This window comes from Muscardinus avellanarius (assembly GCF_963383645.1).
Source record: "Muscardinus avellanarius genome assembly, chromosome: X".
Lineage (NCBI taxonomy): Eukaryota > Metazoa > Chordata > Mammalia > Rodentia > Gliridae > Muscardinus > Muscardinus avellanarius.
In genome coordinates this window covers 110,452,171-110,472,561 of record NC_137792.1, presented here as the reverse complement: position 1 = coordinate 110,472,561, position 20,391 = coordinate 110,452,171, and the positions used below count along the sequence as shown (strand labels likewise).

Below are 20,391 nucleotides of genomic sequence, written 5' to 3'. Positions count from 1 at the left end.
GGGCATCTCAAGCCAGGCTCGATGGCGCACGCTTGTAATCCCAGTACTTGGGAGGAGGACGGTTCGCAGACAGCCTCAGCTACTTCGTAGGGCCCTTTGCAACTCAGTGAGACCCTGTTTCAAAATAAAGAATAAAACATAGGGCTGGGGGTGTAGCTCAGAGGTGGAATGCCCCTGCGTTCCATCCCCAGTTACACACACACACACACACACACACACACACACCCCTCTGGGAAAGAGATATTGAGAAAGCTATCTTCCCCCCAAGTGCTTTTTATGGGAGCCCTGCCCCTGCTACTTGAAGCTGCTCTGTGGGGGATGGGAGTGTGTGGAGAGAATCCCATGAGTGACCTATGCCCCTTTGTGTCTGTGCTAGGTCAGAATGTCTGTCATCCCTGTCCCAGACCTGGCTTCCTGCCTAGTGGGTGGGAGGGACAGAACTTGTGCGCAAGAGCCATTCCAGAAATACCCGGGCCAGTCTTGGGAGTCTTGGGGCTTAGTCAGCTCACATGCGATGGCTGTGTGCGGGAGCGAGTGGAGCAAAGGGGTGGCAGGAATGACTGAGCGCCCAGGAGGCCCGGGAGCCCCGCCGACTTAGGAAGGCTGCAAAGGCACCTGCGCCCAATAGCCACCCCGCCTTTGCTGGCTAGGCCCACCACGGGAAAGACGCTCGGGGATGCGAGGAGATGCAGCGGGGCAGGCTCCCAGTGGCGGGGAGTTGGGATCCTGGGAAGGAGTTGTGCCGGGTCCTGGGTGGGCACCTGCGCCAGGCTATACCCACCCTGCCGCCCTTCCCATTCCCAGCACTCTGGTTTTTTCCCTTCACCCCCAGCTGCCTCTCGGCATCAAATATTTATTTATTTATTTATTTAGTGGTACTGGGGGTGGAACCCAGGGGCTTTTCTACCTCCGGGCTATACCCCCAGACCTATTTTATACTTTATTTGGAAACAGGGTCTCACTAAGTTGCTGAGAGCCTCACTAAGTAGCTGAGGCTGGCTTCGAACCTGTGCGATCCTCCTGTCTCAGCCTCCCAAGCGCTGGGATTACAAGCATGCGCCACCACGCCCGGCTTATTTTTGAAAGAGGGTCTCACCGAGTTGCAAAGAGCCTCCCTAAGCAGCTGAGGCTGTCCAGGAACCATGATACTGCTTTCTCAGCCTCCCAAGTACTGGGATTACAAGTATGTGCCACCACGCCTGGCTACAAGATCACTTTCATTTTTTTAATTTTATTTGACTCTTCATTTACGTATTTTAATACTGAGGCTTGAACCCAGGGGCTTTCTACTTCTGACCTACACCCCCAGTCCTATGTTTCATTCTTTTTTTTTTGGTACTGGGGGTGGAACCCAGAGGCATTCGACCTCCAAGTGATACCCCCTGCCCAATTTTTTATTCTTTATTTTGAAACAGGGTCTCACTGAGTTGCGCAGGGCCTCACTTAGTAGCTGGGGCTGTCTGCGAACTGCGATCCTCCGGTCTCAGCCTCCCGAATGCGGGCATTACAAGCGTGCGCCACCACGCCTGGCTAAAATTACTTTTAAATGGTAGTTTTATGAGGTGTTATAAACTTGTATCTTAGCTGGGCGTGGTGACCCACGATTGTAATTCCAGCATTCGGGAGGCTGAGACTGGAGGATCGCAGTTCGCAGACAGCCTCAGTTACTTAGGCCCTCCACAACTCAGTGAGACCCTGTTTCAAAATAAAGAATAAAAAATAGGGCAGGGGGTGTAGCTTGGAGGGAGAATGCCCCTGGGTTCCATCCCCAGACGTGCAAAAAAAAAAAAAAAAGAAACAAAAACTTGTATCTTTTTACCATTAAAAAAAAGAAATCATGGTGGTCTACACCTGGTGAAAAAATTACAAATAAATAAACACACAAACATCCATACTCAAACATAGGGGCACACATAAAGCTAGAGAAATCTTACTAAGTTCTGTGGATTGTATCCATGTCAATTTCCTGGTTCCACAGTTTAGCATGGTGATGTAAGATGTTAACACCGGGTGAGTCTAGGTGAAAGATATTAGGAGCCAGGCGTGGTGTCACATACCCGTAATCCCAGTACTTGGGAGGCTGAGACAGGAGGATCACGGGTTTGAGGCCAGCCTTGGCAACTTAGCGAGACTCTCAGCAACCTAGCGAGACCCTGTTTCAAAATAAAACATAAACTGGGCGTGGTGCGCACATTTGTAATCCCAGCATTCGGGAGGCTGAGACCGGCGGATCGCGGTTCGCGGCCAGCCTCAGCTACTTAGTGAGGCCCTCGGCAACTCAGTGAGACCCGGTTTCAAATTAAATAATAAAAAAAAAAACTAGGGCAGGGCGTGTAGCTCGGAGGTCGAATGCCCCTGGGTTCCATCCCCAGACCTGCAAAAAAAAAAAAAAAAAATATATATATATATATATATATATATATATATTCTCTGGTAAGAAAGAAGGCAAAAAGAAATATTGAAATGTTATCCTTAAGTCATCAAAAGCTTGGTATCAGACAAATGAAACTGTTATGTGAGATTATCAACGTTAATATTGGATAAATTGCTATAATACTAGATGTCAACCAGTAAGCCAAGCATGGGAAGGAGGGATGGGGAGGGAACGGGGTGGGGATGGGGTAGGGGCTAACTGAGCGATGTGTGCATGTATGTCTACAAAAGTATTATTTTTATCCCAATATGATGTATGAATACAGTGCACCAATAAACTAAATTTAAAAAAAGAAAAAGAAAAAGAAAAAAGAAAAAAAGAAAGATAGTAGGATCTATACACATTTTTTAGGGGTCACTGAGGATTGAACCCAGGGATACTTTACCACTGAGTTACATACCTAACCCTTTTTATTTATTATATTAAAAATTTTTTTTGGTGGTACTGGGGTTCCTGGAAGCCCTTCTACCTCCGGGCTACACTCCCAGAACTATTTTTTAAATATATTTTTTTGGAAACAGGGTCTCCTAAGCCAGCGCAGCTGGCTTCGAACCTGCGTGATCCTCCAGTCTCCACCTCCCAAGTGCGGGGATTACAAGCGTGCGCCACCACACCCGGCTAAAAATTATTTTGATACTGGGGATTGAACCAGTGGCATTCTACCTCTGAGCTACACTCCTAGTCCATTTTATTTTATTTTTACTTTTATTTTTTGTGGTACTGGGGATTGCAATCAGAGGCATTCTACCTCTGAGCTATAACTCCAGCCTGATTTTATTATTATTGTGTGTGTGTGTGTGTGTGTGTGTGTGTGTTGCTGGGGGTGGAACCCAGGGGCTTTTCTACCTCCAGACTATACTCCCAGACCTATTTTATACCTTATTTGGAAACAGGGTCTCACTTAGTTGCTGAGAGCCTCACTAAGTAGCTGAGGCTGGCTTCCAACCTGTGCGATCCTCTTGACTCAGCCTCCCAAGCGCTGGGATTACAAGCGTGCGCCAGCACGCCCGGCGTTTTTTAAGTTTTTAACACGGTCCCACTAAATTGCTGAGGGCCTCCCTAAATTGCTTGAAGCTTATCTCAAACCTGCAATCCTCCCGTCTCAGCCTTCCAAGTACTGGGATAACAGGCAAGGGCTAACTTATTTATTTTATTTACATACTTATTTACTTATTTATTATGAGGTGCTAGAAATTGAACCCAGAGACATTCTATCTCTGAGCTATACCCCTAGCCCTGTTTTAATTTTTGTTTTGAAACAGGGTCTTCTTAAATTGCCAAGGCTGTCCTCAAACCTGTGATCCTCCTGTCTTAGCCTCCCAAGTACTGGAATTACAAGTATGCATCACCACGCCTGCCCTAACTTTGTGTGTGTGTGCGTTGGGGGTGCTGGGGATGGAACCCCAAAGTATTCTGCCTTAGAGCTACAACCCTCTTTTATTCTTTTCTTTTTTTTTTTGTACTACTGGGGATTGAACCCAGGAGCATGCTACCTCTGAGCTACACCCCAGACCTATTTTTATTTTTATTTTGAAACATGGTCTCTAGGTTGATGAGAGTCTAGTTGCTGAAGCTGTCCTCAAACCTGAGATCTTCCTACCTCAGCCCGTAAGTGCTGAGGTTTACAGGCATGTGGCACCATGCAAGCTTTATTATTTTATTCTGAAATAAGGTCTCACTAAGTTGCAGATGGCCTAAGTAGCTGAGGCTCCTCGAATCTGCGATCCTCCTGTCTCAGCCTGCCAAGTACTGGGATTACAAGCATGTCCCACCACACCCGGCTCCTGATTTAACTTCTTTTTTTTTTGGGGGGGGGTTGCTTGAACCCAGAGGCATTGTAACTGGAAGCTATACCACCAGCCCTATTTTTACTTTGTTATTTTTTATTTTTTGTGGTATCGGGGATGGAACCCAAAAACATTCTACCTCCAAGCCACACTCTCAGACCTGTTTTATTCTTTTTTATTTTGAAACAGGGTCTCACTGAGTTGCTGAGGTTGGCTGAAAACCTGTGATCCTCCAGTCTCAGCCTCCCAGTTATGGGGATTCCAAGTATGCACCATGACACCTGACTCCAACTTAACTTTTTTAATTTTTTTTTTTTTTGCAGGTCTGGGGATGGAACCCAGGGGCATTCGACCTTCGAGCTACATCCCCTACCCAAATTTTATTCTTTATTTTGAAACAGGGTCTCACTGAGTTGCAGAGAGCCTCACTAAGTAGCTGAGGCTGGCCGCGAACCGCGATCCTCTGGTCTAAGCCTCCCAAATGCTGGGATTACAAGCGTGCGCCACCACGCTCGGCTTCAACTTAACTTTTTAACCAAAAATCCCCTTCAAGATTTTATGATAAAATACATGTTTGTTACATAATTTTATTTATTTATTTATTTTTGTGGATTTGGGGATGGAACCCAGAGGCATTTGACCTCTGAGCTATACCCCCTTCCCAATTTTTTATTCTTTCTTTTGAAACAGGGTCTCACTGAGTTGCAGAGGGCCTCACTAAGTAGCCGAGGCTGTCACCACGCCCGGCCAGAAAATTCTTCATAGAAAGATTTCAAAAATAATTTAAAGCCAGGCATCAGTGGCCCACTCTTGTATTCCCAGTAATTGAGAGTCTAAGACAGGAGGATTACAGGTTTGCAGTCAGCCTCAGCTATTTAGTGAGGCCCTCTGCAATTTAGTGAAACTCTGTTTCAAAATAAAAATTAAACACAGGGTTAGCGGTATAGCTCAGAGGTAGAATATCCCTGGATTCAATCCCCAGTACTGCAATAAATAAAATAAAGTTAAAGCTGTGCATTGTGTGGCGCAAGCCTGTAATCCCAGTACTTGAGAGGCTGAGACAGGAGGATCTCAGGTTTGAGGACAGCCTTGGCAATTTAGCGAGACCCTTGGCAATTTAGTGAACACTGTTTCAAAAACAAAAATATAAAATAGGGCTGGGGATGTAGCTAAGAGCTAGAGACCAAAACTGGGGAAAGTGTTTGACACCTCCTATCTTCTTCCATCTGGAACTCTCTTTTAATTTGTACGTGTGTGTGTGCGCGCACGCATGTGTGGTGCTGGGGATGGGCCCTAGGGACCTTCTTCCTCTGGGCTACACCCAGTCTCCTTTTATTTATTTATTTATTTTGTGAAGAGGGTCTCGCTAAATTGCGGAGAGCCTCACTAAATTGCTGAGGCTGACCTTGAACCTGAGATTCTCTTATCTCAGCTTCCCAAGTACTGAGATTGCAAGCATGTGGCACCGTGCCCAGCTTGCCATTTATACTTGTATGCCTTTATTTTGTGGAAGATGAAAAGTGCCAATTTCCTAGATTTCAAAAAGGAAAATATACTGGGTGTAGTGGCAGACGTTTGCAATCTCAGTACTAGGGAGGCTGAGACAGAAGGATCGGAAGGTTCTAGGACAGACTCAGGAAGCAGTGAGACCCTGTTCCAAAATAAAAATGAAATAGGGCTGGGGTGTAGCTTGAAGATAGCATGTCCCTGGGCTCAACCCCCAGGACCACAAAAAAAAAAAAGGAAAATAAAGCTTGGGCGTCGTGGCAAATGCCTGTGATCCTAGTTAGTACTCGGGAGGCTGAGACAGAAGGATGGCAGGTTCCCTAGTTCCCAAGCTATTCCCCGCACAGTGAATCCAATTCCAGACGAGATGCCAGGAAACTCACACAAGTACCCTATGGTGATTATGATGATCAGACATGTTTGGGAAACTGCTGTACAAATCCCTTAGAGCCTTCGAGAAGAAAAAGACCAGCTTAGCTGGGCATAGTGGCACGTGCCTGTAATCCCCACTACTTGAGAGGCTGAGGCAGGAGGATTGCAGCTTTGAGGCCAGTCTCAGCAATTTATCAAGAACTCCAGCTGCTTAGTGAAACCCTGTTTCAAAATTAAAGAAAAATAAAGTAGGACTGGGTGGTGTAGCTCAGAGGCGGAATGCCCCTTGGGTCAATCCCCAGTATATAGGCCGGGCGCAGTGGCGCACGCTTGTAATCCCAGCATTCGGGAGGCTGAGACAGGAGGACTGCGGTTGGTGGACAGCCTCAGCTACTGAGTGAGGCCCTTTGCAACTCAGTGAGACCTGGTTTCAAAAAATAAAGAAGAAAAAATAGGGCTGAGGGTGTTGCTCGGAGGTAGAATGCCCCGGGATCCATCCCCAGTACCGCACACACAAAAGAGACAAAGACAAAATTCTAATTACAACACAGATGAAGAAACACGATATGGGTGGTAGTGCAGGTAATATTGTAGAGGATGGTAAAATTAGAAAAAGCCAAAACGCAACGAGGCAGGGTCGCGGACATAGCTCAGTGGTAGATACGGCTGCTTGCCTAGCATGAGCGAGGCCCTGGGTCAAATTGAGGACCATAAAAATATGTAAGGAGTCAAAAATTTGTTAATTACTGGGGTGGTTTTAACATAGGTCCATAAGTTCTTGGATCTATCACCCTCTAGAAGGTGGAACTTAATTCCCCCTCCCCTTGAGTGTGAGCTGGACTGAGTAACTTTCTTCTAAAAAAGAATACGGAAAAGGAAAAATAGTAATTTTAGCTGGCCATGATGGTGCAGGCCTGCAATCCCAGTACTTGGGAGGCTGAGACAGGAGGATCACAGGTTTAAAGCCAGCCTCAGCAACTTAGTGAGACCCTGTTTCAAAATAAAAATTAAAATAGGGCTAAGGGTATATCCTGGAGGTAGAATGCCCCCTGGGTTCCATCCATAGTACCACAGCAAATCAAAAGAAACAAAACAGTAATTTTTTTTTTTTTTTTTTTTTTTTTTTTTTTGGTGGTACTGGGGTTCCTGGAAGCCCTCCTTCCTCCGGGCTACACTCCCAGACCTATTTTATATTTTTGAAACAGGGTCTCTTACGCCAGCGCGGCTGGCTTCGAACCTGCGCAATCCTCCTGTCTCTGCCTCCCAAGCGCGGGGATTACAAGCGTGCGCCACCACGCCCGGCACAAAACAGTAATTTTTTTTTTCTTTTTTTGCAGTACTGGGGATGGAACCCAGGGACATTGTACCTCTGAGTGACACCTCCAAGCCTATTTTTTTGTTGTGTGTGTGGTACTGGAGTTCCTGGAACCCCTTCTACCTCCGGGCTATACTCCCAGACCTATTTTTTTATACTTTTTAAAATTTGGAAACAGGATCTCTTAAGCTAGCGCCGCTGACTTCGAACCTGCACAATCCTCCTGTCTCTGCCCCCCAAGCGTGGGGATTACAAGCGTGCGCCACCACGCCTGGCTTTTTTTTTTTTAATTTTTGAAACAGGGTCTCACTGAGTTGCAAAGAGCCTCACTAAGTAGCTGAGACAGCCTCGAACTGCAATCCTCCTGTCTCAGCCTCCAGAATGCTAGGATTACAAGCGTGCGCCACCACGCCCGGCAAAACAGTAATTTTATAGTGGAGAAAACTTGTAGGCAGTTCCTTAACCTATTGATCAAAGATACTGATGTCATGTGTATCACAAACTCACATTCTACAAACACCTAAACAGCACTCTTCCAGAAACAGCAAGGTTAAGCCTGGCGCGGTAGCGCACACTTGTAATCCCAGCATTCAGGAGCCTGAGACCGGAGGGAGGATCGCAGTTCGCGGACAGCCTCAGCTACTTGGTGAGGCCCTCTGCAACTCAGTGAGACACTGCTTCAGAAGGAAAGAATAATAAACTGGGCGTGGTGGTGCACACTTATAATCCCAGCATTTGGGAGGCTGAGACAGGAGGATCGGTTCGCTGACAGCCTCAGCTACTTAGTGAGGCCCTCTGCAACTCAGTGAGACTCTGCTTCAAATAAAGAATAAAAAATAGGGCAGGGGGTGTAGCTCGGAGGTCGAATGCCCCTGGGTTCCATCCCCAGACCTGCAAAAAAAAAAAAAAAATCAAGGTTATAACAGGCAAGGAAATACTGAGAAATTCTCAAGAAACTGGAGGAGGCTAAAGAGACATAATGACTAAATAAAACAGTATCCTGGATTAGATCCTGGCAGAGTTTGAAAAGGACATTTACCAAAAAAAAGAAAAAAGAAAAAAACTGTGTGTGTGTGTGTGTGTGTGTGTGTGTGCGCGCGCGCGCGCGTGCTCCTGGGGATGGAACCCAGGGGCATTCTAACTCTGAGCTCCACCCCCCGCCCTATTTTTATTCTTTATTTGGAAACAGGGTCTCACTAAGCTGCGAAGGGCCTAAGTAGCTGAGGCTGGCCGCGACCCCGTGCTCCTCCTCTCAGCCTCCCAAGGACGGCGATTACAGGCATGAAGCACCGCACTCAGCTAAGCCTGTATGTCAGAGGACCACATTACAATATTTCCAAGGCACGTGGATTAGAAATGTGAATTTTGTTGAAATGTTTTTTCCTTCTGGTGCAGAAAGAGATCCTTCTAGAAGATGGTGTTCCAGCTGGCATTTAGAAGACTGGAGGGGGTGGAATGACTCGTAAATTTATCTCAAGCGAATAAAAATGTGATGCCCAAACTTTTTTTTCTATTGTAAATTGGCAAACCAGCTTGCAACTTGATTCTTGTGTGTGCCTGTGTGTGGGCGCCTGTGTGAGAGAGCCAGAGGGATACTGGGGATGGGACCCAGGGGCATTCTACCTTTCAGCTACACCCCCAGCCCTTTTTATTTTGTTTTGTTTTGTTTTTTCTTTTAGCAGTACTGGGGATGGAACCCAGGGGCATTCTACCCCTTGAGCTATATCCCCGGCCCTATTTTTTATTCTTTATTTTGAAACAGGGCCTTACTGAGTTGCAGAGGGCCTAAGTAGCTGAGGCTGGCTGCAAACCGCGATCCTCCTGTCTCAGCCTCCCAAATGCTGGGATTACAAACATGGACCACCATGTTGGCTTTTTATTTTATTCATTCATTTTTTATTTTTTGCAGTATGGGGATAGAACCCAGGGGCTTTCTACCTCTGGGGTATACTCCCAGACCCATTTTATATTTTATTTGGAAACAGGGTCTCACTAAGTTGCTGAGAGCCTCACTAAGTAGCTGAGGCTGGCTTCAAACCCGTGTGATCCTCCTGTCTCAGCCTCCCAAGCGTGGGGATTACAAGAGTGCGCCACCAAACCTGGCTCTTATTTTTTATTTTTATTTATTTAATTTTTGTGGGTCTGGGGATGGAACCCAGGGGCATTTGACCTCTGAGCTACACCCCCTGCCCTTTTTTTATTCTTTATTTTGAAACAGGGGCTCACTAAATTGCCCAGGCTGGCCTCTTACTTGACATCCTCCTGCCTTAGCCTCTCCGAGAGCCGGAATTATAGGTGTGTGCTACCGTGCCTTGTTTATTGCTTACAATTGTGTGTGTGTGTGTGTGTGTGTGTGTGTGTGTGTGTGTGTTGTGTGTTGCTGGGGATTGAATCCAAGGGAGTTCTACTTCTGAGTCACATCCCAGCTCTATTTTATTTTTAAGTTTGAAACAGGGTCTCCCTAAGTTGGTAAGAGTCTCACAATGTTGTTGAGGCTGTCCCTGAACCTGTATCCTGTATCCTCCTGTATCAGCCTCCCAAATACTGGGATTACAAGTGTGCACCATCATGTCTGGGTTTTTTTTTCTGGTACTGGGGATGGAACCCAGGGACCTTCTACCTCCAGGCTACACTCCCAGACCTATTATTTATATTTTATTTGGAAACAGGGTCTAAGGTGCTGAGAGCCTCACTAAGTAGCAGGGGCTGGCTTTGAACCTGCGTGATCCTCCTGTCTCAGCCTCCCAAGTACTGGGATTACAAGTGTGCGCCACCACACCCAGAATTCTGGGATTTTTTATTTTTTTATTTTTTCGTACTAGGGATGGAACCCAGGGGCTTTTCTACCTCCTGGCAATACTCCCAGACCTATTTTATATTTTATTTGGAAACAGGGTCTCACTAAGTTGCTGAGAGCCTCACTTAAGTAGCTGGGGCTGGCTTCAAACTTGCATGATCCTCCTGTCTTAGCCTCCCAAGTGCTAGGATTATAAGCATGTGCCACCACGGCTGGCTCTGGTTTATTTTTTTTTTTAATTTTGAAACAGGATCTCAGTGTTGCTTTGGCTGGCCTTGAACCTGCAATCTTCTTGTCTCAGCCTCCCAAGTACTGGAATTACAGAGATGGGCCACTGACCCAGCATGATTCTTTTTTCTTTTGTGGTATTAGGGGTGGAACCCAGGGACATTCTACCACTGAGTTATACCCCTACCCTTTTAATTTTTTTATGTTTATAGTACTGGGAATTAAACCCAGGGGGAGTTTACTTCTGAGCTACACCCCTGGCCCTTTTTATTTTTATTTTATTTTTGTGGCACTGGGGATTAAACTCAGGCAGTTCTACCTCTGAACTATACCCACAGCATATTTTTTAAATTTTGACACAGAGTCTCACTAAGCTGTGGAGGGCCTCACTAAATTGCTGAGGTTGGCTATGATCCTGTGATCCTCCTGACCCAGCCTCCCAAATACTAGGATTATAGGCATGCATCACCATGCCCAGTTCTTTTTTTTTTTTTTTTTTTTTTTTTTGGTGGTACTGGGGGTGAAACCCAGAGGCTTTCTACCTCTGGGCTATACTCCCAGACCTTTTTTATATTTTATTTGGAAACAGGGTCTCACTAAGTAACAGGCTGGCTTCAAACCCGTGCGATCCTCCTGTCTCTGCCTCCCAAGCGCGGGGATTACAAGCGCGCGCCACCACGCCCGGCTGCCCAGTTCTTTTTTAAAAAATAAATAAATAACTTATTTTTGTGGTACTGGGGATGGAACCCAGGGACATTCTAACTCCAAGCTACACCCCCAGCCCTATTTTATTCTTTTATTTTGAAAAAAGGGTCTCACTAAATTGTGGAGGGCCTAAATTGGCTAGGCTGACCAGAAACCTGTGCTCCTCCTGTCTCAGCCTCCAAAGTACTGGGATTACAAGTGTGTGCCACCATGCTCAGCTTTTTAAATTGTTTTTGGTGTTACCGGGGATTGAACCCAGGGATGTTCTACCCCTGAGCTACATCCCAGTCCCATTTTATTTATTTATTTATTTATTTATTTATTTATTTATTTATTTATTTATTTATTTATTTATGTTTGCAGTACTACAATGGGATCCAGGGGCATTCTACCTCTGAGTGACCCAGCCCTATTTTTTAATCCTTTTTTTTTTTTTTTTTTTTTTTTTTGCGGGTCTGGGGATGGAACCCGGGAGCATTTAACCTCCGAGCTATACCCCCTGCCCTAGTTTTTTTTTATTCTCTAATTTGAAACTGGGTCTCACTAAGCTGCGGAGGGCCTAAGTAGCTGGGGCTGCCTGCGAACCACGATCCTCCGGCCTCAGCCTCCCGAATGCTTTATTTAGCTATGTTTCTTTACAACTGAAACTCTAGGAATTCAAAGTTAACATCCTTATTCTGAGCTTCTTATAGACACCAGAAAAGGTTTCAAGCTGTGCTGCCGTGGTTCTGCGGCCTTTGTCCAGCAGGACCTTGGTGAGCCAGCTGCATCCCGCCTCACTCGGATTCTCCTGCCCACAGTCTCGCTCGCCAAGACCAGGTCCTCAAGGATGGCACCGGTCACGGCTGCCTCCGTGCGGCTTCTGGGACGCTTTTTTGTGTGTGTGTGCGGCTTTTTTGAGTTGGCTTAGGTAGAATTCTCCTCTGAGCCCTAAAGACCACGGGCTTCCCACTCAAATTTTTCTCCAATTTCACATACTAGCTGGACTTGAATTTTCTGGAAAGATTGCAGTTGAGGAATGGGAACAAAAATTGTGATCGCTTTCCAACCACTGCCAAATTCAGTTTCCTTGGTGGCTGTGGCCTTGAGCTTCCGCAGCTGCGCCTTGAGGTCCGAGTTCACCTCCAGCCAGCAGCGCCTGTGAGATGCTGGTCTGGAACGTGTCGGCCTCTCGCCATTGGGCTTCACGATCTTGGCGCCCAGCTGGACTCGGCTGGTCCTTGCAGAGCGCTGTCTTCCGAAGCTCCCCTGCACTTTTCCTTCCTTCCTTCCTTCCTTCCTTCCTTCCTTCCTTCCTTCCTTCCTTCCTTTTCTTTCTTTCTTTCTTTCTTTCTTTTCTTTCTTTCTTTCTTCATTTTTGCAGGTCTCGAGATGGAACCCAGGGGCATTCGACCTCCGAGCTACACCCCCTGCCCCATTTTTATTCTTTATTTTGAAACAGGGTCTCACTAAATTGCGGAGGGTTTCTCTCTCTCTCTCTCTCTCTCTCTCTCTCTCTCTCTCTCTCTCTGTTACTAGGGATTGAGCATAGTGGAGTTCTACCACTGCAATAAATCCTCAAACTTTTTTTGGTGATACAGGGGCATTCTACCTCTGAGCTACACTTCTAGCCCTGTTCTACTTTTTATAATTTTCAGATTTGAGTTTGTTATCTTTATTCAGGATATCATGAAGAGGATGGATGTACGGGTTCCTAGTTGGGTTTTATTTATTTATTTAATTTATTTATTTATTTTTGTGGTACTGGGGGGTTGAACCGAGGAGGGTTTTACCACTGAGCTACATCCCCAGCCCTTATTTTGAAACAAGGTCTCACTAAGTTACTGCACACTGGCCTTGAACCTGCGGTCCTCCTTTCTCAGCCTCCCAAGTACTGGGATTACAGGTGTGCACCTCTGTGCCCAGCTCCTGTTTGGGTTGTCTGAGTGAACTTCCTGGAAAAGGAGGATGCTGCATTTGTAATGTTTCTGCAATGCTCATTCCCAGCTCTGCTTGCCTCCAGTGGTAACTGCACCTTGATCTTCTCTTTCTCCTTTCCTGGAATGGGCCCCTTCACATAGTTTGTTTTACAAAGGTGCTTCCTTTGAATAACTGGGTATGGGTGGAGATGACCAGGCAAAGTTTCATGAGGATGAATTTTTTGTGTGTGTGCGGGTCTGGGAATGGAACGCAGGGGCGTTTGACCTCCGAGCTACACCCCCAGCCCTATTTTCTATTCTTTATTTTGAAGCAGGGTCTCACTGAGTTGCAGAGGGCCTCACTAAGTAGCTGAGGCTGCTGTCCGTGAACCGCGATCCTCCAGTCTCAGCCTCCAGAATGCTGGGATTACAAGCGTGCGCCACCACGCCCGGCTCTGTGAGGGTGAATTCTGAGCAAAAATTTGGAAGCATGACAAGTTGTAATGGAAAAGAAGAGGGGCATTTGGTCTAGAAATGTGGACTGTCAAGCCGGGCGTGGTGGTGCACGTTTGTAATCCAGCATTCCGGAGGCTGAGACAGGAGGATCGCGGTTTGCTGACAGCCTCAGCTACTTAGTAAGGCCTTTTGTAACTCAGTGGGACCCTATTGCAAAAGAATAAAAAATAGGGCTGGGGGTATAGCTCAGAGGTAGAGTGCCCCTGGGCTCAATGCCCAGTACCAGACTGGAAATAATTAGAAATAATGAATAATAGGGGGAAATTGAGAGCAGGTTTTCTTTTGTGTGTGTGTGATACTGGGCATTGAACCCAGGGGCATTCTATCTCCGAGCTCTACTGCCAGCCCTATTCTTTATTTTTGAAACAAAGTCTCACTAAGTTGTAGAGGGCCTAAGTAGCTGAGTTTGGACGTGAACCTACAATTCTCCTGTCTCATCTTTTCAAGTACTAGGATTATAAGCGTGTGCCACCACCCCCAGCTAACAGCATGTTTTCTTAAAAGGAATGGAAAACATATTGCCAAGTAGTAAGAACCAATTAGCAATTTTATAGCACTTTTATGTATATATTTTGTGGGATTTGATGCCATAATTGTAAACCAACACGAATTAAGTCAAAAGTGGACTGATAGAATGAACTGAATTTTGGGAGCTGGGCGTGGTGGTGCACACTTGTAATTCCACCATTTGGGAGGCTGAGACAGGAGGATCCGGGTTTGCAGTCAGCCTCAGCTACTTAGTGAGGCCCTTGGTAACTCAGTGAGACCCGGTTTCAAAATTAAAAAAAAACAGAGCTGCGGGTGCAGCTCGGAGGTAGAATGCCCCTGGGTTCCATCCAAAAAAAATGGACTTTGGAATTATACTGTCATAGGTTCAAATCCCAGTTTTATATTTGGTCTGACCTGGGCAAGTTGTGTAATCTCTGAGGCTTTGATTTCTCAGTTGTAATAGTCCCTCAGTTTTCTTCTCTGTAACAAAAGTGGTAATAACCTGAGTAGGTGACACAGGCCTTTAATTCTGGAACTTGAGAGGCTGAAAGAAGAGAATCACAGGTTTGAGATCAGCCTTGCAATTTAGGGAGGCTTTGAACAACCTAGCTAAAGCCTGTTTCCAGATAAGGATTTAAATCAGGCGGGGGTGTGGCTCTGAGCTCAGTACACTCACCAATAGATAAATAAATGTTTGCTTTTGTGTGCGTGCCTGCGTGCGTGGTACTGGAGATTGAACCTGGGGGCATCTACCTCGGGCATCTACCTCTGACTACAACCCAGTCCTATTTTAGTTTTATTTCTTTATTGGAAATACTGAGGTTTGAACTCAAGGGCATTCTACCTCTGAGCTACACTCCCAGTCCAATTTTTTTTTTTTGGGTGGTACTGGGGGTGGAACCCAGAGGCTTTCTACCTCCGGGCTATACTCCCAGACCTTTTTTATATTTTATTTGGAAACAGGGTCTCACTAAGTTGCCGAGAGCCTCACTAAATAGCTGAGGCTGGCTTCGAACCTGTGCGATCCTCCTGTCTCAGCCTCCCAAGCACCAGGATTACAAGCGTGCGCCACCACGCCCGCCTCCCAGCCCTATTTTTTTTTTTTTTTGGTGGTACTAGGGGTGGAACCCAGAGGATTTCTACCTCCGGGCTATACTCCTAGACCTTTTTTATATATTTTTATTTGGAAACAGGGTCTCACTAAGTTGCTGAGAGCGTAAGTAGCTGAGGCTGGCTTTGAACCCGTGGGATCCTCCTGTCTCAGCCTCCCAAGCGCGGGGATTACAAGCGTGCGCCACCACGCCCGGCTTTCCCAGCCCTATTTTTATTCTTTACTTTGAAACAGGGTCTCACTATGTCACAGAGGCTTCACTAAATAGCTGAGGCTGGTTACGAACCTGTGATCCTCCTGTCTCAGTCTCCCAAATGCTGGGATTACAAGCGTGTGCCACCGCATGTGGCTTTTAATTCTATTTTGAAACAGGGTCTCACTAGGTTGAAGAGAGTCTTACTACTTGCTGAGGCTATCCTTGAACTTGTGATCCTCCTGTCTCAACCTCACAAGTATTGGGATTACAGGCATGTGCCAACAATGCCCAGAGAAATTTCATTTTATTATCACATGATGTGAAAAGGCATATACAGTACAGTATCATGGTAGATCCTCTGTAAATGGTGATTGGCTTTCCTTTCTATGTAATGTTTTAGAAAAATATTATTTGGCCAAGATGGTAGTACACACCTGTAATCCCATTATTTGGGAAGATGAGACAGAATCATGGGTTTGAAGCCAGCCTCAGCTACTTAGTGAGGCCCTCAGCAATTTAGTGAGACTTTGTTTTTAAATAAAAAATAAATTAGGCTTAGGGGTGTAGCTAGGAGGTAGGACACTCCTGGGTTCAATATCCAGTACTATTAAAAAAACAACAACAGAGGGAAAAAAGTATTATTTGTTGCTCTGGGGTTTTAATTATAGACCAAACTTTCAAAGTATGATGCTGTTCTTGCAAGCTAGATTTAAATTTATCAAGGTATAGAATAGGACCACATTTGCTGGAAAATGATAGGATGAAACTTGAGTGTTGCTGACAAAAGTATCAGTATGACTTGTTGAGTGAAAAAGTGTGCTGGAAAGAGTATAGACTTGTCATTAATCCAGACTTGAATTTTTTTTTGGTGGTACTGGGGGTGGAACCCAGAGGCTTTTCTATCTCCGGGCTACACTCCCAGTCCTATTTTTTATACTTTATTTGGAAACAGGGTCTCACTAAGTTGCTGAGAGGCTCACTCAGTAGCTGAGGCTGGCTTCGAACCCGTGCGATCCTCCTGTCTCAGCCTGCCAAGTGCTGGGATCACAAGCGTGCGCCACCACGCTTGGAACAGACTTGAAGTCTTACTTTGCTATTTAAAGCACTATGATGCTGTATAAGTCACTTAATCTCTGTATCTCAGAATAACACCTATTTTGTGGCATTATTGGGCTAGCTAGCTACAGCACATAATGGGAGCTCAATAATGGAAGTCATTGTAGTTACCGCTATTAATGACTAGAGTACATGTTGAGGCTTGAGAGATGGAGATCATAGACTAAAGTCAAAGTGAGAAAATGAGGATCGAGCCGGGCGTGGTGGCGCACGCTTGGAATCCCCGCGCTTGGGAGGCAGAGACAGGAGGATCGCGCGGGTTCGAAGCCAGCCGCGCATGCGCGCTGGCTTAGGAGACCCTGTTTCCAAATTTTAAAAAAAATGTAAAAATAGGTCTGGGAGTGTAGCCCAGAGGTAGAAGGGCTTCCAGGAACCCCAGTACCACAAAAAAAAAAAAAAGAAAAGAAAATGAGGATCGATACGGTATTGATAGTAACATAAGGGAATTCAAGAGAGGTAGAGGGTATTTTGCTGGTTTTTTTGTAGTACTAGGGATAGAACGCAGGAGCATTCTATCTCCGAGCCACACCTTCAGCCCTATTTATTATTTATTATTTTGAGGCACTAGGGATTGAGCCCAGGGCATACTAACTCCAGGCCCAATTTTTATTATTTTTTCTTACTAAGTTACAGAGGGCCTCACAAGTACCTGAGAATGGCCGTGAACCTGCGATCCTTCTATCTCAGCTCCCAAGTACTGGGATGACAAGCATGCATTACCATGTCTGGCCTTTTATTTATTTACTTATTGGTGTGGGGGGGGTACCAGAGATAGAACCCAGGAGCATTCTACTTCTGAGCTGTACTCCCAGCCTGCATTTTTATTCTTTATTTTGGAACAGGGCCTCACAAGTTGCTGAGGCTGGCCCCAAACCTGCAGTCCTCCTGTCTCAGTCTCCCAAGTACTGGGATGACAAGCACGTGCCCCCACGCCCAGCTTTTATTCTTTATTTTGAAACAGCGGCTCACTAAGTTGCAAAGGGTACTTGGGATTGACCCAGAAGCGCTCTTCCTCTGAACTGCACTACTCCCAGCTTGATTTTGTTTCTTATTTGGAAATGGGGCCTTGCTAGGTTGAGAGTCTCACTGCTTGCCGCAGCTGTCCTCAATTTGCAATCCTCCCATCTCAGCCCCCTGAGTACAGGGTTATAGTCCTGTGAAGCACTCCTGGCTTCAGTGTATTCTTCAGGCATATGTCTAATGTGTTCTGTGGTGCTTTAAATTCTTGAGTGGCAAGAGAGCTCATGGTTATCATGCGCCATCATGGATACTGAGGAGACGACGCTGGTCTTTTTAGATTATGATGAAGATGACTATGATGCTGATTGTGAAGATATTGATTGCAAATTGATGCCTCCACCACCTCCACCCCCAGGACCCATAAAAAAAGATAAGGACCAGGACGCTCTCACTGGTGGTAGGTAGAGACGGTCTACTTTTGGCTAAGGAACAAGTTTACATTCATAGATCCAGGCTTTTGGCACACTCCATATGTAAGGGGGTATTTAAAAAAATTAAGATGCTAGGGAAGGATGACACTTGTAGAAACGAGCCATACAGTCTCAGCTTTTAGTATTAAACGCGAAGTTTTACCTTCAAAACATCTGGTGGCAGTATTTTAACATGTACTCAAGAAGTTGTTTACGTCAGTGGCTCTCGAATCTGGCTGTCTATCAGAATTACTCGGGTCTTTGAAAAATTACAGATATCTTCGTCTCACTTCTGGGTAATTGATTCTTCAGGCTATCTGGGGTAGAATGCGGGAACTTAGAAGTATTCTTCGAGACTTTCTGAGGCAGCTAATCTGCCTGTTGGGATTTGGAAGCCACCTGTTAACAATACTGTGGAATGCTTCTGAGGCACGCGGCGTCTCCTCTCACAGTCAGATTTCAAGCTGGTGTGGTCTTCAGTGCACGATCATCTCACCAACTCCAGTCGGTGTTACAGTAATCACCCTGCCACAGGCTTGAAGACTGGGGAGAAACCGTGCCTTTGGTCCCCTGTATCTTGGTGTTATGTTAACCTAAATTCTTCCCATCGGAGTTGTGAGGCGATTTGAGTCTTTTTAAACTTTGAAGGCCACGGTTAGCATTGTTTATCGATCTTAGTTTACAGACAATCTTACCTTTATCCTGTGAGCTGAAAACATTCTCCAGTTTATAGATGCCTGAACTGGGCGTGGTAGGACAACTGGACATGGTGGGGCTTGTCCGATAGAAGTATTACATAGTTTTATTGCTGGGCACGATATCGGTCAGTTATGGGAAGTAGTAAATGTAGTAATAGTGTTTGTTTTCTCTCATCACAGTCCTAGGGTACCAGGTACCAGGTGAGTTTGGGATGGTGGGAAATGATGTCTTGGTTGACTTTTCTGGGCCGCGTGCTCTTCATGTGGGCGCTTGGGACTGCCTCCCCTGCCACTGAGCCATGCATCTGGCCTGGAGTGGGTGTTGGCTGAGTATGAGGAATGCTGCTCACAGTTACATGCCAAAGGGTTTCTCTTCCTTGTTGCAGTGTCTGAAGATGGAGAAGGCATCATCTTGCCCTCCATCATTGCCCCTTCCTCTTTGGCCTCAGAGAAAGTGGACTTCAAGTAGTTCTTCTGACTCAGAATCTGAGATGGGACCTCAGGAAGTAACACAGACAGAATCTGAGGATGGAAAGCTGACTCTACCATTGGCTGGGATTATGCAGTATGATGCCACCAAGCTGTTGCCAAGTGGTGTGTGTGTGTGTGCGTGCGTGCATGTACGTGGCACTGGGAATTGAACCCGGGGCATTCGACCTCTGAACTACACCTCCAGCTCTATTTTACTTTTGTTTTGAAATAGGGTCTCACTAGATTGATGAGAGCCTCACTAACTACTGTCCTCAAACCTGTGATCCTCCTGTCTCAGCCTCTCAAGTACTAGCATTACAAGCACATGCCAACACGCCTGGCTGGAGACTCTCTTAAAGTAATAGAGCCAGGTGTGGTGGCACACACTTATAATCCCAGTACTTGGGAAGCTAAGGCAGGAGGATTGTAGGTTCAATACCAGCCTCAGGTACTTAGTGAGGCCTTCCACAACTTAGTGAGACCGTTTCACTAAAGGAACATAAAGAATAAAAAATAGGGTTTTGGTGTAGCTTGGATGTAGAATGCTCCTAAAAAATAGGGTTTTGGTGTAGCTTGGATGTAGAATGCTCCTAGGTTCAATCTTTAGTAACACACACACACACACACACACACACACACACACACACACATGCACGCAATTAGTAGGTCAGGCATGGTGGGGGATCCAAGTGATTGAGGGGCTGTGACAGAAGGATTTCTGGTTCGAAGCAGCCTCAACCACTTAGTGAGAGCCTGTTTCACACTAAAAAATAAAACAAAGCTAGGATGCAGCTTGGATATAGAATTCCCTGGGTTCAATCTCAGTACCACTAAAAAAACAAACCAAACCAAACCAACAAAAAACCTACCTTATGTAATAGCCAGACATGGTGGTGCATGTTGCCTTAGCAACTTAGCATGACCATCTGAAAACAAAAATAAAGCCGGGGGTGGTGGCGCACGCTTGTAATCCCAGCATTCGGGCTGAGACTGGGAGGATCGTGGTTCGCGGACAGCCTTAGCTACTTAGTGAGGCCCTCTGCCAACTCAGTGAGACTCGGTTTCAAAATAAAGAATAAAATACAGGGCAGGGGGTATAGCTCTGAGGTCGAACACCCCTGAGTTCCATCGCCAGACCCGCAACAAAACAAAACAAAAAATAACATAGGGCTGGGGTAGCTTAGGGTTAGAATGCCTTATTTTCAATTCCCAGTACCATTATTTTTCTTTTTGCAGTACTGGGGATGGAACCCAGGGGCATTCTACCTCTGAGCTACACCCCTGGTCCTATATTTTTGTCTTTTTATTTTTTTGAAACAGGG

General features: G+C 45.8%; 1 pseudogene across 1 annotated transcript; it reads right to left on the bottom strand.

Annotated features, from left to right (window-relative positions):
• Positions 1 to 11,779: 11,779 nt before the first annotated feature.
• On the bottom strand, positions 11,780 to 17,595 carry LOC308279023 (small ribosomal subunit protein eS7-like; annotated as a pseudogene). The gene is made up of 2 exons: positions 17,558 to 17,595; positions 11,780 to 12,357 (listed from the first exon to the last, which is right to left on the bottom strand). The product of its transcript is annotated as a small ribosomal subunit protein eS7-like (transcript).
• Between the last annotated feature and the right edge of the window lie 2,796 nt (positions 17,596 to 20,391).